Raw genomic sequence first — 14,546 nt, 5'->3', positions numbered from 1 at the left:
ATGATACAAAATTATTCAAGATAGTTAAGTCCAGAGTAGACTGCAAAGAATTACAAAGATCTCACAAAACTGAGTGAATGGGCAACAAAATGGCAAATGAAGTTCAATGCTGATAAATGCAAAGTGATGCATATTGAAAAACATAATCCCAACTATCCATATAAAATGATGGGGTTTAATTAGCTGTTACCACTGAGGAAAGAGATCTTGGAGACATTGTGGATGGTTCATCTGAAAACATCCCACTCACTGTGCAGCAGGCATTCAAAAAAGCTAGCAAAATGTTAGGAACCATTAGGAAAGAGATAGATAAGACAACAATAAATACCATAATACCCCTATGTCATAAACAGATAGCTAAGGGTTAATGTCTCTTTCACTGAAGCACCTGACCAGAGGACCAATCAGGAAACCGGATTTTTTCAACTCTGGGTGGAGGGAAGTTTGTGTCTGAGTCTTTGTTGTCTGTCTGCCTGCTTTCTCTGAGCTTTGGAGAAGTAGTTTCTACTTTCTAGTCTTCTGTTTCTAAGTGTAAGGACAAAGAGATCAGATAGTAAGTTATATGGTTTCTTTTCTTTGGTATTTGCATGAATATAAGTGCTGGAGTGCTTTGATTTGTATTCTTTTGAATAAGGCTGTTTATTCAATATTCTTTAAGCAATTGACCCTGTATTGTGTCACCTTAATACAGAGAGACCATTTGTATGTATTTTTCTTTCTTTTTATATAAAGCTTTCTTTTAAGACGCTGTTGAAGTTTTCTTTTCTGGGGAAATTTCAGGGAAATTGAATCTGTACTCACCAGGGAATTGGTGGGAGGAAGAAATCAGGGGGAAATCTGTGTTGTTGGATGTGTAGCCTTATTTTGCGTCCCTCTGGGTGAAGAGCAAGTGCTTTTGTTTCCAGGACTGGAAACGAGAGGGGGAGTCACTCTGTTTGGATTCACAGAGCTTTGTGTCTGTGTATCTCTCCAGAGCACCTGGAGGGGGGAAGGGAAAAAGGATTATTTCCCTTTGTTGTGAGACTCAGGGATTTGGGTCTTGGGGTCCCCAGGGAAGCTTTTTCAGGGGGACCAGAGTGCCCCAAAACACCGAATTTTTTGGGTGGTGGCAGCGAAGTAGCCAGTCCAAGCTGGTAACTAAGCTTGGAGGTTTTCATGCTAACCCCCATATTTTGGACGTCTAAGGTCCAAATCTGGGACTAAGGTTAATGAACAACCCTATCAAGCCCAGACCTTGAATATTGCATGCAGTTCTGTTTGCTCCATATCAATAAAGATATATTAGAATTGGAAAAGGTAGCAGAATAGGGGAACACAAATGATTAGGAGTATGGAACATCTTCCATAGGAGGAGAGAGTAAAAAGACTAGGACTGTTCACCTTGATGACTGAGGAGAGATATGACAGAGGGCCTATAAAATCATGAATGGTGTGGAGAAAGTGTTACTTAGCCCGTCACATACACAAGAACCAGGTGTCACCCAATGAAATTAATAGGCAGCAGGTTTAAAACAAACATAAGAAAAATGCTTCTTCACACATGCACAGTCACCTGTGGAACTCATTGCCCGGGGATGTGTGAAGGCCAAAAGTATAACGTGGGCTCAAAAAAAGAATTGATAAATTCATGAAGGACAGGTCCATCAATGGCTTTAACCAAGATGGGTCATTGATGCAACCCCACACTCTGTGTGTCCCTAACCTCTGAATGCCGGATGTTGGGACTGGACAAAAAGGATAGATCACTCAATATTTGTCCTGTTACATTCATTCCTCTGAAGCTTCTGGGCATTGCCACTGTTGGAAGACAGGATGTTGGGCTAGATGACCCATTGGTTTGCCCCAGCACGGCCATTTTTATGTTCTTAACTCGCAGGTATTCAGAAATCTTGAGTGGGACACAAAACACACAAAATTATCTTAAAACATAAAAATTTAGAAAATAAAAAATAAAAGAATTAAATTTATTAAATTTAATTATTCAAATAAAAATTAAATTATTAGTCCTCTGGTTTCTAAGACTTTAGGGATGCAGCAACTTTACACTTTCAAGCTTTTGTCTCTGTAACCATGAGGACAGAAACTTCTTTTTTTAAAAAAAAAGCTGCAATTTTAATGCAATCTCTTGATTCCAGCAGGCTGGAACTTTAAGAACAAACATCAAACATTGTGAAACATGATAAAATCATGGGAGCTGGCAAAACTGTTAACCCCTGCTTCCTGTATGCCTTACACTTTCTCTTTGTAACAGTTTCTTAAAGCCCTATTTCTTCACTTTTTTTCTTCATTCAGCTGCCTCATGTAATGTTGCTCCTGCTATCTTTCATATCGGTGCTCATTCACATCATTTCCTGTACCACATAGTTTTCTTATTCAAAACCCGCTTTGTACTATAAAAATTCAAGACTAACACTGTCGAAGTTATTTTAAGACTTTTTTTAGAAAAAGGGTATTACTCAGACATGAAATGTTATTGTTGATAAGGGGGATGTGTGTTTTGGGGGTTCATTAGGTTCACTAAATATATGTTGTAGCTGGTGAAGTGTTCAGGGTAGTGATCCATTTGTATTTGAATAAAAAAAAAAGATTCTAAAAAAATACAGGCAGTCCTTGATTTTACGAGCGTTTGACTTACAACAACGGCACTTACAACATTTGTGAATTACATCCTGATTCAACTAATGATGTTGGTTGGGACTTTACAATGCTTGGTCCTCCAATGGAGTGGATTTGCGGTTCAGGAACCAATTGTGTCATAAGTCCGAGAACTGCCTGTACTTATGGTGCAGTGAAGAAAATGTGAAAAGAAAAAATATGCCTACAACTAAAATACATAGAAAATGTATTTAACCAATAATTTTCTGTATTGTTTACTATTATTTCAGATATTAGATTTTGAATAAAAGCTTGCACTCTAACAACCCAACTGCATTTTCTATTAGATCAGGTGCAGACTGAGTGAAGGTATCATATTCCAACTTTTGTGACATCAGGGTATGCCATAGAAGTTATTACAATTACACAAATTCTTTATTAGGAGTTCTCCTTCAGATCAGCATTATAGGCCAAATTCTGCTCTCATATACAGTGTAAATCTAGAGCAACTGAAATCAGGTCAATGTTCTTCTTGGTTTATGCCAGTGTAACTGAGAACCAGAATCAGGTGCTATGCTTTCATAGCAGAACAAAGGCTGCCACTTCTTCCCTACCACCCACCCACGCCCCCGCCAAAAATTGTGATTTCTCTCCATCATAAACCTAAATCTAAAAGTGAACTAGAATATTAAACACTGTTTATGATGGGCCTTAATTTTTTCTGCACAAAAGTTATCTCCTTTTCCTTTTCACATTAGGAAAAAAGCAGGAATATCAGGGTCCTGATGTTTCTTTCTAATTCTTGGTGGGGCTGTCTGACAGATGAGCATGTGGTTGTGAAAACCTGAGGCTACAGGCATTGGTCCCAGTCTCCCAATGGGGCGCAGATGATTATGGTGGGATCATAAAAATGGGCTAAAACATGTATAACATCTCTTTAAAAGGCTGGGAGAGCACGAGTAATACTGCAAGCTGAGGAAAGTGCAAAATAAGACCAGTGCTCCAGCCACAGTGAGTGAATGGGTCAGAACAATGACTGACAAGTTAGCAGTGTTGCATAATCCATTTTGAAAATGGGGCTTTTTTTTGGTATAAAGTACAGCAGTGGCACATTTGTACCTAACAAAATTTCAGATAAAATACAATAGAAAACTATGTATTTTGGGAGCAACTGAGGAAAAGGAGAGAATTTGTCTAAAGCCTGTTAATTGGAGTCATTGCTTAAGTAAATTTCATATATGGCAAAGTTGAATTTATTGTTTCAGAATGTAATGTTTAGAACTGAAGGCGAGATAAACTATTCATAGAAAAACTAACTCCTTTTTTCATGAATCAGACTGATTTTTACAAATTAAAATAATTCAGTGCATTTATTATGAAAATTTCAGCACTGAGTTTCTTTGTGATATTCCTCTGAAAATCTGCAGTTCATAATTAGTAATTTGCCCTGTGTTATGTATTTGCTATATATAATGTTTCTGTTCTCTGACTATGGATGCTGAGACTTATAAACAAAACTGATTGAATAAGTCTCTTGGCACCAAACCTTTCCATCAACACATATATATTTGTGAAACTTTTGTTTTCCTGAACATTCTTGCATTCTTGGTGAATGTTTGGTGAAAGGTTTGTGAATAATATCAAGGAATATTTGGAATGTCTACGAGTACTTTTATGCAGTATTCACCCAGTTCTGATCTTGAGGGTAGTTCTACTTTATTATTCTAGGGATCTGGGGTTAGTTCTTAGGTATTGTCCTTTTAAATTAATAATTAATTAGCCATTTTCCTGAAGGCTTTGATGGGACTTCTATGTTAAAAATTGAAGAACATTGTTTGTATTATTTTTATCCCGGAACTCACCCATTTAGGTAAATGTTTTTTTCTTTTTTTAATATTACAATATCAGAGTTTAGCAATCGAGACATATTTTAAACTTTGGTATTTCACATCATATTATCAACACACACAAAACCCCACACCTCTAACTATACCCAGTGAAACCTTAATTTGAAGCAGATTTGTGAAATAATTTGTTATGAGAACTACCCTTGAGCTATTGGTCTGCATCATGACATCATAAAAAAAATAGCATATCGCTGAATTTGTTATACATAAGACTATTTGAGATGGCTACAAGGGAAACGCAGAAATTACATACAGAAAAAACAACAGCAAATGGTACAAATTGTTCTATTCTGTGGTCTGCTGCTGAAGTCTTATTTCATATATAGTTAACAGCAGGTCTGAATTCGTGCAATTAAATAACAGAGGTCAATGCAATGTCTGAAATCATGTTGCTTAGGAGAAGAACAGGGTGGTAAACTTCCAGTTCCTTGCTCCACTAAATTGTTATAGTTAAAGCACAAATTACTAACTTACAGAGATTTCTCATTGCATAAGCATCATTATTTTAGCTAAGACAGTTACTTTGAGAGTCAGTGCCTACCATTCACACCCCCATCTACGAGCTCAGAAAGAGGCCCTAAAAGCAGTAGGACTAGCATGATTCCACTCAACAGGATGGGGGAAAGCTTCTGAGGAGATATGCTTGGAGATTCCATATCCTTGCATGCTGCAAAACGCTGCTTTCTGGGAGCTGTTTGTATAGCAACAGAAGGAAGAAGGGCTGGGTGTGGGTTGAAGCAAAGGGTAGAGTGTAACCAGTGGATGTGAAACTGTAGATTCACTGACCAAATACAGGACAAGGTGAAGGGAATTTGAGCAAGCTAACCTGGAGCTCTGAGGTCAGAAGATATCTCCAATTCTGACAACAGACACCCAATGCAGAGTCTGTTTATTCACTTTGGGCCAGAGTCTCTTGTCCAATCCAGCCCTCTTGAATCACTTGGAACAAAGGGGCCAGAAACTGGTCAGGTCCCCATAGCTGTAAGATTCCTTCAGGGAGACCCTGTCAGCATGGAGATAACACAATCAGCCCCTAAACATTCATGGCATAACAAGGAAGGGACAGAGCATGGCTGGAGTGCTGCTGCTGTGCTCTGGAAATCTCTAGCTGGCAGGTGGCTCCTGGAAAACTAAACAGCTGTTCTCAGACTGTGATAACTATTCCAGGGGCCAGGGATGGCATAGATCCACTAGAAAAGCAGAATCTATAAATGACTTCTTGAATGTCTGCCCCACATTCTTGTATAACCACCAGAAACTGGCTACAGCAGACAATCTGGGGTTTCTCTTTTGTCTCTTCCCCATCGCTCACCAGATTACATTCTTTCCATATTAATTTCCTTCTAAAATATTTACTAGACTAGTGACTGAATTTCATCTCACCTAGCATGTCTTGATAAGCAAGTAAACTGTGGTATTCAAATTACTCAAACAATACAATTCTGAGGATTTGCAGGGTCAGCAATGTGCACTTCAAAAAAGTTTTTAGCAGATAGTGGTTTTTAGTACTTTCTAAGTATTCTAAGCATACTTTGAAAAAAAAGTCTTATTGGTTTGCTTCCTGTTATGTCTATGCTGGACCATCAATGGTAGCTGGTTGTCATAAACAGACAGTAATTGGGTTAAGAAGTTCACCTAGCCTAGCTGACACCTGACCAGAGGAACCAATGGATGGACAAGATGTTTCAAGAGGAAGGAAGGAAGTTTTTCCTTGGTTCTATTCATTAAGTTCTGTGCTGGGTGAAAAGATCAAGGAATCACCAGGGTAGTGAGTATTAGAGAAGGAATGAATTAGCTTATGTTTATTTCCTTTTGTGACTTTGTCTTTTTGCATTAGAGGGATAATTGTAACTAAGATTTTGCCCAGGGGAACATCCTCTGTGTTTTGAATCTGTTGTCTGTGAGAGTAGCTTGTATGCTAATCTCTCAGAGGTATTTCTTTTACCCCTTTTCCTTAATTAAAAGTCTTCTTTTTAAGAACCTGATTGCTTTTTTCCTTGTTTTAAGATCCAAGGGGTTTGGATTGGTGTTTACCAGGAAATTGGTGGAGAATTCTCTCAAGGTTACCCAAGGAAGGGTTACAGTACTTGGGAGGGAGAGATTTTGGGGTGAGAGACAGAGTTTCCCAAATGACTCATAAACAGCTGTTTTAAACGATTTGGGTGGTTGGCAGCAATCAGATTTAAGCTGTAATTAAGCTTAGGGGTTCTCATGCAGGTCCCCACATCTGTACCCTAAAGTTCAGAGTGAGGGTGAAACCTATGACATTGGTATACTGGAATTGATTTCATGGCTTATTACCAGAATTGACTCCACACCTATAATTTCCAGCAGAATCAATGGCCAAGTCACCTACCATTAAGCATTTTGAATTTTTTGGCCTTCATATGGCGCCAATGGGGGTACATTATTTAAACCTCTCTTTCCCTGCCTCCTGTGTTTTGACAAATGAATTACCTAATTCAGTGCTGAAGTACTTTCCAAAAACTAGTAAAAATGTCTCTGTATGAAACAGAAAAAACCTCAATGTTAAAATAATACTAAGAGTTTTACATACAAAACCCGCACACATACAGAATAATTCTGAAGCCCTGGTCTATACTATGAGTTTAGGTTGCTTTAGCAGTATTAGATCAATTTAACTCTGCACCCGTCCACAACGACGAAGCCATTTTTGTCGACTTAAAAGGATCTTAAAATCGATTTCTGTACTCCTCCCTGAGGGGATTAGCGCTGAAATCGACATTGCCGGGTTGAATTTGGGGTAGTGTGGATGCAATTCAACGGTGTTGTCCTCTGGGAGTTATCGTGACCACTCTGGACAGCACTCTCAACTCATATGCACTGGCCAGGTAGACAGGAAAAGCCCCAGGAACTTTTGAATTTCATTTCCTGTTTGGCCAGTGTCGCATGCTGATCAGCACAGGTGACCACGGAGTCCCAGAATCACAAAAGAGCTCCAGCATGGACCGAATGGGAGGTACTGGATCTGATCACTGTATGGGGAGAAGAATCCATGCAGCAAGCAAGCGCACAGCAGGCAAGAAGAGAATCCCATCTCCCCAGCAGCCAGGAACTGTTCATCACCCTGGAGCCAATGCCCTCCCAACCCACCCAAAGCCAGAGAAGGCACCTCTGCTGAGTGTACCTTTGTAAATATAATTCAAGGTTTAAAAGCAAGTGTGTTTAATGTTTAATTTGCCCTGAAGACTTGGGATACATTCATGGCCAGTATAGCTACTGGAAAAGTCCAGGGACATCTCCATGAAGCTCTCCTGCAGATACTCTAAAAGCCTTTGCCATGCGGTGGGTGGAGGCCTGTTCATGATGAGCTGTTTGCGTTTGGCTGAGAGGGATCTTACCCGCTACTAGCCACGCAGTGGGGGCAGGATTGTGAATTCTGTGATTCAACCCAGAATTCCAATGGGCGGCGGAGACTGTGGGAATTGTGGGATAGCTACCCACAGTGCAACACTCCAAAAGTCAACGCTAGCCTCGATACTGTGGACACACTCCGCCGACTTAATGCGCTTAGTGGGGACACTATAAAATCGCTTCCTAAAAAATCGACTTCTATAAATTCGACCTAATTTCGAGGTGTAGACATACCCTGCGTTACAGTCCTAATTATGCACCAGATTGTCTTTGCCATTTCAGCATATACAATTCTCTTTCAGAGAGTCAGACAACACCAAGCAATGTTATATTCTCTGGATGGTTCTTTAACAAATATATGATGCAGTGTCAAAGCAAAGGTGAGGCAGAGCTAGTTTCCTAATTGATTTCTACTGACTATTGCTTTTTCATTTTTTTAAACATGGCATGGCAATGAAACATTTACATAATTTAAAAAATATATCAGGGAAGAGAAAATTAGCAAATGTTATCATGAGGTAAAAATCATAGGAAAGTTCTAGCAATGTCCCTAATAATTTATTTGCTATGTTGTAATACAAATATGAAGTATAACAGTTCTATGTATAATCTAGCATGACCAGATGTCCCAATTTTATAGGGACAGTCCTGATATTTGGGGCTTTTTCACATATAGGCACCTATTATCCCCCACCCCTTGTCCCAATTTTTTACATTTGCTATCTGGTCACCCTAGTATAATTGTAAAATTTGGTACAATGAAAACAGATAATGGACAGTTCCACTTGCTGCAAATTAATACCCTTTTGCTTCTCCCTTATAGGGCATCAGCAAGAATTCATAGATTTTTCAGCTAGACACCTAGGAATTTCCACTTGCATCCATGAGGCTCATTTCAGCAGTCAGCACTTTATTTCCAAATCTATCAGAAGGTTTATTTTTACTGCATCTGTTAACTATGCAACCTCATATATCCGTCAACTCAAAATATATTCCTGTTTGCTCTAAATTGTAGCCTTTAAAAGAACTGTTAAGAAGAAAATGTATCTGATTGCAAATTACAAATGTGTTCCCGAAGCCCCAATGTGCAACTTTTAAACCAAAATGTTCGAATCAGCCCTGCCATTACAGAAAGATGGTAAAGGATGACAGGTCTCCAACTGTATCCCTGCAGTCACAGGAGTAGCTCTGAAATGGCCCAGCATCATTCAGAGCATCTGCTGTCCCTTCCCTGGGACTTTGCCAGCTGGCTAAGGTTCACAAAACATGATACTCCAGTTAAGGAAAACCAGGATGTGGTGCACTCCAGACATTCCTCTTCTTGCCCCTTGACACACTCCTATCTATGCCTGGTATACTTGCTGCACCCTGGACAGCGTGGAGAGATGTGCAGGAGTCAGCTATGCTAGCACTGTGACTGCTAGCGACTCTCCTGTTCCAAGGGAATTTCCAGCAGGGAATTTGTAGGAGGTCTCTCTTCCCACTGTACTACTCAACAGGAAAGAGAATTTGGCTTCAAGTACTGCTTCTGACCTTTAACTTTTTTGAAATAGAACATTCACTCTATATGCTGAAAATGTAGACTCCACTGGCCTATGTGATAAACTACCAGACAAAGACTCCCTGATACTCCATGTTCACCAATAATCAGATACCATGCACTATAGTCCTCAGTTTTGTGTGGAGGAATTGAATTGATATACAGTGCCTGCAGATAGTCACACAAGTCACTGAGACCCCCGTCAGAATATTAACTGTCCTCTAACAGGTATAAGGCTACTTCACAAGAATCAAAAGAAGAATATTCTTGAATCTGTTAATGGTAGGAGTGTGGTTTTGGTTACTAGAATCATAGGATATATTAACAAAATAAGATAAGTCAATGAGAGAAATAAGGAGAGAAACAAGGTAGCCATTCTGAAAAGAAAAATTATTTGTGGAATTTGCTAATGTATCTGCTGAAGAACAAAACTCGCTTTTGAAGAATAATGGCAAAAAAGTGACCATTAATCCTAATTTTTTTCTTCAAAATGCTTATGCACAATATTTGAGTGAGTTTTAACTACGTGGAAAGTTTGAAGTCTGTATTATTCCATTATTAAGACCATTCAGGATCAAAAAAATTATGACAAGATGGCTAAATTTCTTAAAGGACCCTTTTAAATTAATTGCAAGTCTAATTTATGGAGTTGCTTGTAAATTCTCAAAATAAATAAATTAATTAATTAATTAAAAAAAATCCTTCTGTGCCCACAGAGTAGGTATGGTAATTTGGGGAAAATAAATTCTATTTTTCATATAAATCAAACAGGTTGAAACTCTGGTTCAAGTACAAAACTCAGCCTTAACTATGGAACTATGACAGGTGCCTCTATAATATGCAATGTTTCCCATGCCACCTTAAGAAAGAATAGAAAATCAAATAAAGTTAACACCAAACTATAGAAATTGATATGAGGCACCAGGTAACTCAACATCTGGGTAATAAATTATTTTTGTCAAAGTCCAAATTCCTTGGTCAAGGTATAGTCAAGGTCTAGACTCCAGAGAAAATAATAATAAAAATGATAAAAATAAGCAAATAAAAGATTTGGGAGTCTGTTCAAAAGCATATGATGGTTTGGATTTGGCCCCATGGTTCTGCCCTACTGACTACCCCTGAATTCTAAAGCATAGTGATAGAGAATACCCTGAAGAAATTCAAAGTAAAATTTCCTATTTGGGACATAATATAAAGCACACATGTAAAACAGAGCAGTATGTAGCAGATTAAATTCAGAAACCCTCGGTATGTTTGCCTTGGGCTATTTAATAAAATGACAACCTCAACCACTGCTGGTTCCTGAATCAACACTTCCCTGGATAAACTATTCCAGGCTTTTCCAGAAGCCATGACTTGAAACTTGTTACATATTCAAATAGCAATAGCATTATCAGTATATAGTACTGACTAAATAATGCTTTAAAGAAATCCATGTGTGTCTTTAGCTTTTTGTCTGAACTATACTTATTTTAAGCACATACTAAAAGAATGTGTTAAACAGTACAAGCACTAGACATATGCAAACTAACTGAGGCCCTGATTCTGTTATGAGCTCTATGCATTGGGTACAGGAGTCTGCACGGACATTGCTCATTGCAGGACCAGGGCCTAAGAACTTTGTCTTTATGCATTAGATACTGTTATGGTGGTCAGGGACACAGTACTGAAATAGCAGCAGAGTCCTGTGGCACCTTATAGACTAACAGACGTACTGGAGCATGAACTTTCATGGGTGAATACCCAATTCGTCAGATGCAAGAACTTATGCTCCAATACGTCTGTTAGTCTATAAGGTGCCACAAGTCTTTGCTGCTTTTATAGATCCAGACTAACACGGCTACCCCTCTGATACTTGACAGTACTGAAACAGATAATTTTATGCACCTGGATAATCCCACTGCACTTATGTGAGTGAAGGTATGAGTTTGAGGAATTAAGCCTGTCGGCCTATGAACCAGACTTTTAGAAGGCCTATAGCTTGATCATGAACCAGACTCCGATAATCCTCTATGGTCATACTAAGAAAGGAAAAATACAAGCTTGCTAAAATTGCTAAAATATAGTGACCTTTTAATGTAGTGCCATGCTCTTCTGCCCAAACAAGCAATGTCCTAAATGCAATAGACAGGAATATACATAAATATAACATACCGACAAAATTAGTAAGCAGCATTTGTTATGAAGTATGATGCAAGTCTTGAAGTGCATTGAAAAACAAGATATATTTGAGTAAGAAAACAGAACCATTAGAAATAAAAAACTGCAGGCACTCCAAAACCTAGGGGCACAATTATGACAGGCTAACAATAGGTAGTTAGAATGTCTATAATAGAGTAGAAGCAGCCTGTTGGAGACTGCAGGGACCCAGATTGTAGGTAACTATGTGCCTCTTTCAATTATGTGCTGTAACTAACTGATTATTTAATAAATCCAATCAAAACTGACTTATTCAAGGTTTTAATTATTGAACTGATTTAAATTCATAGAAACACTATGTTGAACATATAGCTGTAATTTTGATCCTTTTCAGCTAAGAGTTGTTAATTGATTATTGATTGACAAATGATTATTCATTATTAGCAATCCATAAAGATGAGTGTCTATAAAATATTTACTCTGCATTGTCTTTTTGTGGCTGTCTGTGTGATTAAACATGTGTTAGGCACTTTACAGAAATACATAAACTTTTCCAGAAGGTTTCTATTAATTTCAGTTGGAGTTCCAGGTGTTCAGTTCTTCTAACAAAATATCACACAAAAAGCTTGCAATCTAATTTTAGATGTGATGCAACAAGAGGTTCATAAACAGTGGAGAGATGGGGAGAAGGACCAGGGTTATAGTAATAAGGTAATAGTGAGTTTGGGCTCAGACACACTGACAGGCTGCATTGCAGATAATTTGTTGTTGGACGTGTAAGTTACTTATGTCAATATTTGGAAGATAAAAAGAACTAAAATGACATAAAAAAACAAAAGTTGAATATGGAAAAAGAGGAGAAGAAAAAAGAGAAGGGGAGGGAATGAAAAGAGAAGATTCTGGAACAAGTTCATCCTCACACAAGTAGTGTTAAAAGTATAAACACATTTGAACCACCAAGGTGTAATTATGTGTGTACCGAATATCCATGTAATTATACATCTGTAACCAATATATTTGCTTACTCCATACTTACCTACCTACACACACTTGTCTTTTAAATCCATCAGTAGTTTATAAACTTTAGGGGCAGGGACCATCACTAACTCTGAAAAGCCTAGTATACTTACAGGTAATATAAAACAAACAGGGAAAATCCTGTAGCCTGTGCTATGCAGATTATTCTAAGTAATCATAATGAATCCTTTTGGCACTAAAATCTATGAAATTTAGGGAGAATTACTAGATAATTCACAATACCATTTTTTGAGCTTCAGAGATGCTATCAGTGATACATTTAAGATATGCAAATAAGGTTGGGGACAATGCCACCACAATTAGTACATTTACAAACTATTTAGTTTTAAAATATTTAACAGGCATTTTCATTTCAAAACAGCTACCAAATCCATCATGAACATGTACCATAATCTACTGGATCTCAATGTCATTTTTTTCAAAATGTCATTAACTCCAGACAGGAGTTAACTCATTGGTCAATGCTGGATACGTTCTTGGCTTTCTCTGTACACAAGATGAGGTTTTTGGCTTTCAAAAAATCTGTAAGGAATCATTTACACTCAATATCGGAGAATCCAAAACTGTGGTGGGTATTACCAACAATACACATATGCGTGAGTTTATTCAGCTTTACTGGACTTAAGAAACATTCCTGCTGAAGGAACTAACTACTATTGGTAAGAAGAACCAGAACTCTTTTTCATAATGAAAACATTTCTATTGATGCCAGCACCAGATCAAGTTTGAAGGTGAGAGAAACAGTAAAAGTCATAATAAAGACAATATTATAAACACAAATGCCAAATATTTAACTCAACAGGGAGATACTGTCAAAGACAACACATGGAAACCAGCAGTACTGATGAAGTGTCTCAAGAAACTTTGTTCTAATATAAAGAAATCTAGTTCCATGAAGTGTCAACGAAATTGGCGAGGCTTGTTAGAAGTGAGAAGATATTACTACTAGATTTATTCTTTGGCAGGCAAGAAAGAAATGCCTAAAGACTTGATGGAATCTAAAAATTATTATAATGTCACAGTTCATTCAAAAGTACTATTTTCAGAAGACCATGGAACTGATGATTTCTTCAGACAGTGTGATATACTTTACAAAAAGACCTGTTTGAGTAAATGGGTGACAGATAAGAATGCCATTCAGATTAAAAGAGTAACAGAAAGTGAATTTGATGGAAGAAAAAAGTCCACAGTGCTATGTAGTAGGATACAGCTACAGTACTGTTGATTAGTAAGAACTGCACATGACAGCATGTGAAAGCAAAAGGTTCTCAATATGAGTAAGTATATGTGCGCACAGACATATCAAACTTTATGTACATTTAATGTGAGATTCTTCTCTTTACCTTCCTTCACTCCATTTGTTCTTCTCTTTCTTCTGTTTACTGCTGTGTAACTTTCTTTCTTGTCTTTTACCCTCTCTCTCAACGCTGTGTGCTCTCACTTCTTCTGTACTTTCTATTAATCTTTATCTCCTTCGTAATTTTATGAAGTTTTAGTTCTTTTATACTAGCTGTAAATATTATGCATGCATTTTCTGTATTATATCTTCAAATTTGTTTATCTGATATATCAGTGATGCCATTTTTTAGAGTCCAATAAAGATCAAGAATCAAGAAATAAAGTTGCACATAAAATATTGTACTTATTGCTATATTTTGCATTTATGCACAAGAATTATCTTATTCTTTCTCCTATTTGTTATGGGACTCTCCTAGGGTGACCAGATGTCCTGATAAAATTGGGACTGTCCTGATATTGAACCCTTTGTCCCATGTCCCAATCAATATATGATAGGGATGCCATTTGTCCTGATAGTCAGGTAAGAAGGCAAGTGGGAGGGAGGTGCTGACCTCATGGGTGCTCCAAGGCTGGAGCACCCATGGGGAAAAATTGCAGCCAAGCTCCCTCCTCCTTCTCCCCCACTCCACAGCTGGCTGCATCCCCGCTCCCCC

This window comes from Gopherus evgoodei, chromosome 6, assembly GCF_007399415.2.
Source record: "Gopherus evgoodei ecotype Sinaloan lineage chromosome 6, rGopEvg1_v1.p, whole genome shotgun sequence".
Lineage (NCBI taxonomy): Eukaryota > Metazoa > Chordata > Testudines > Testudinidae > Gopherus > Gopherus evgoodei.
The sequence above is the reverse complement of the archived record's forward strand: the minus strand, read 5'-3'. Positions refer to the sequence as shown.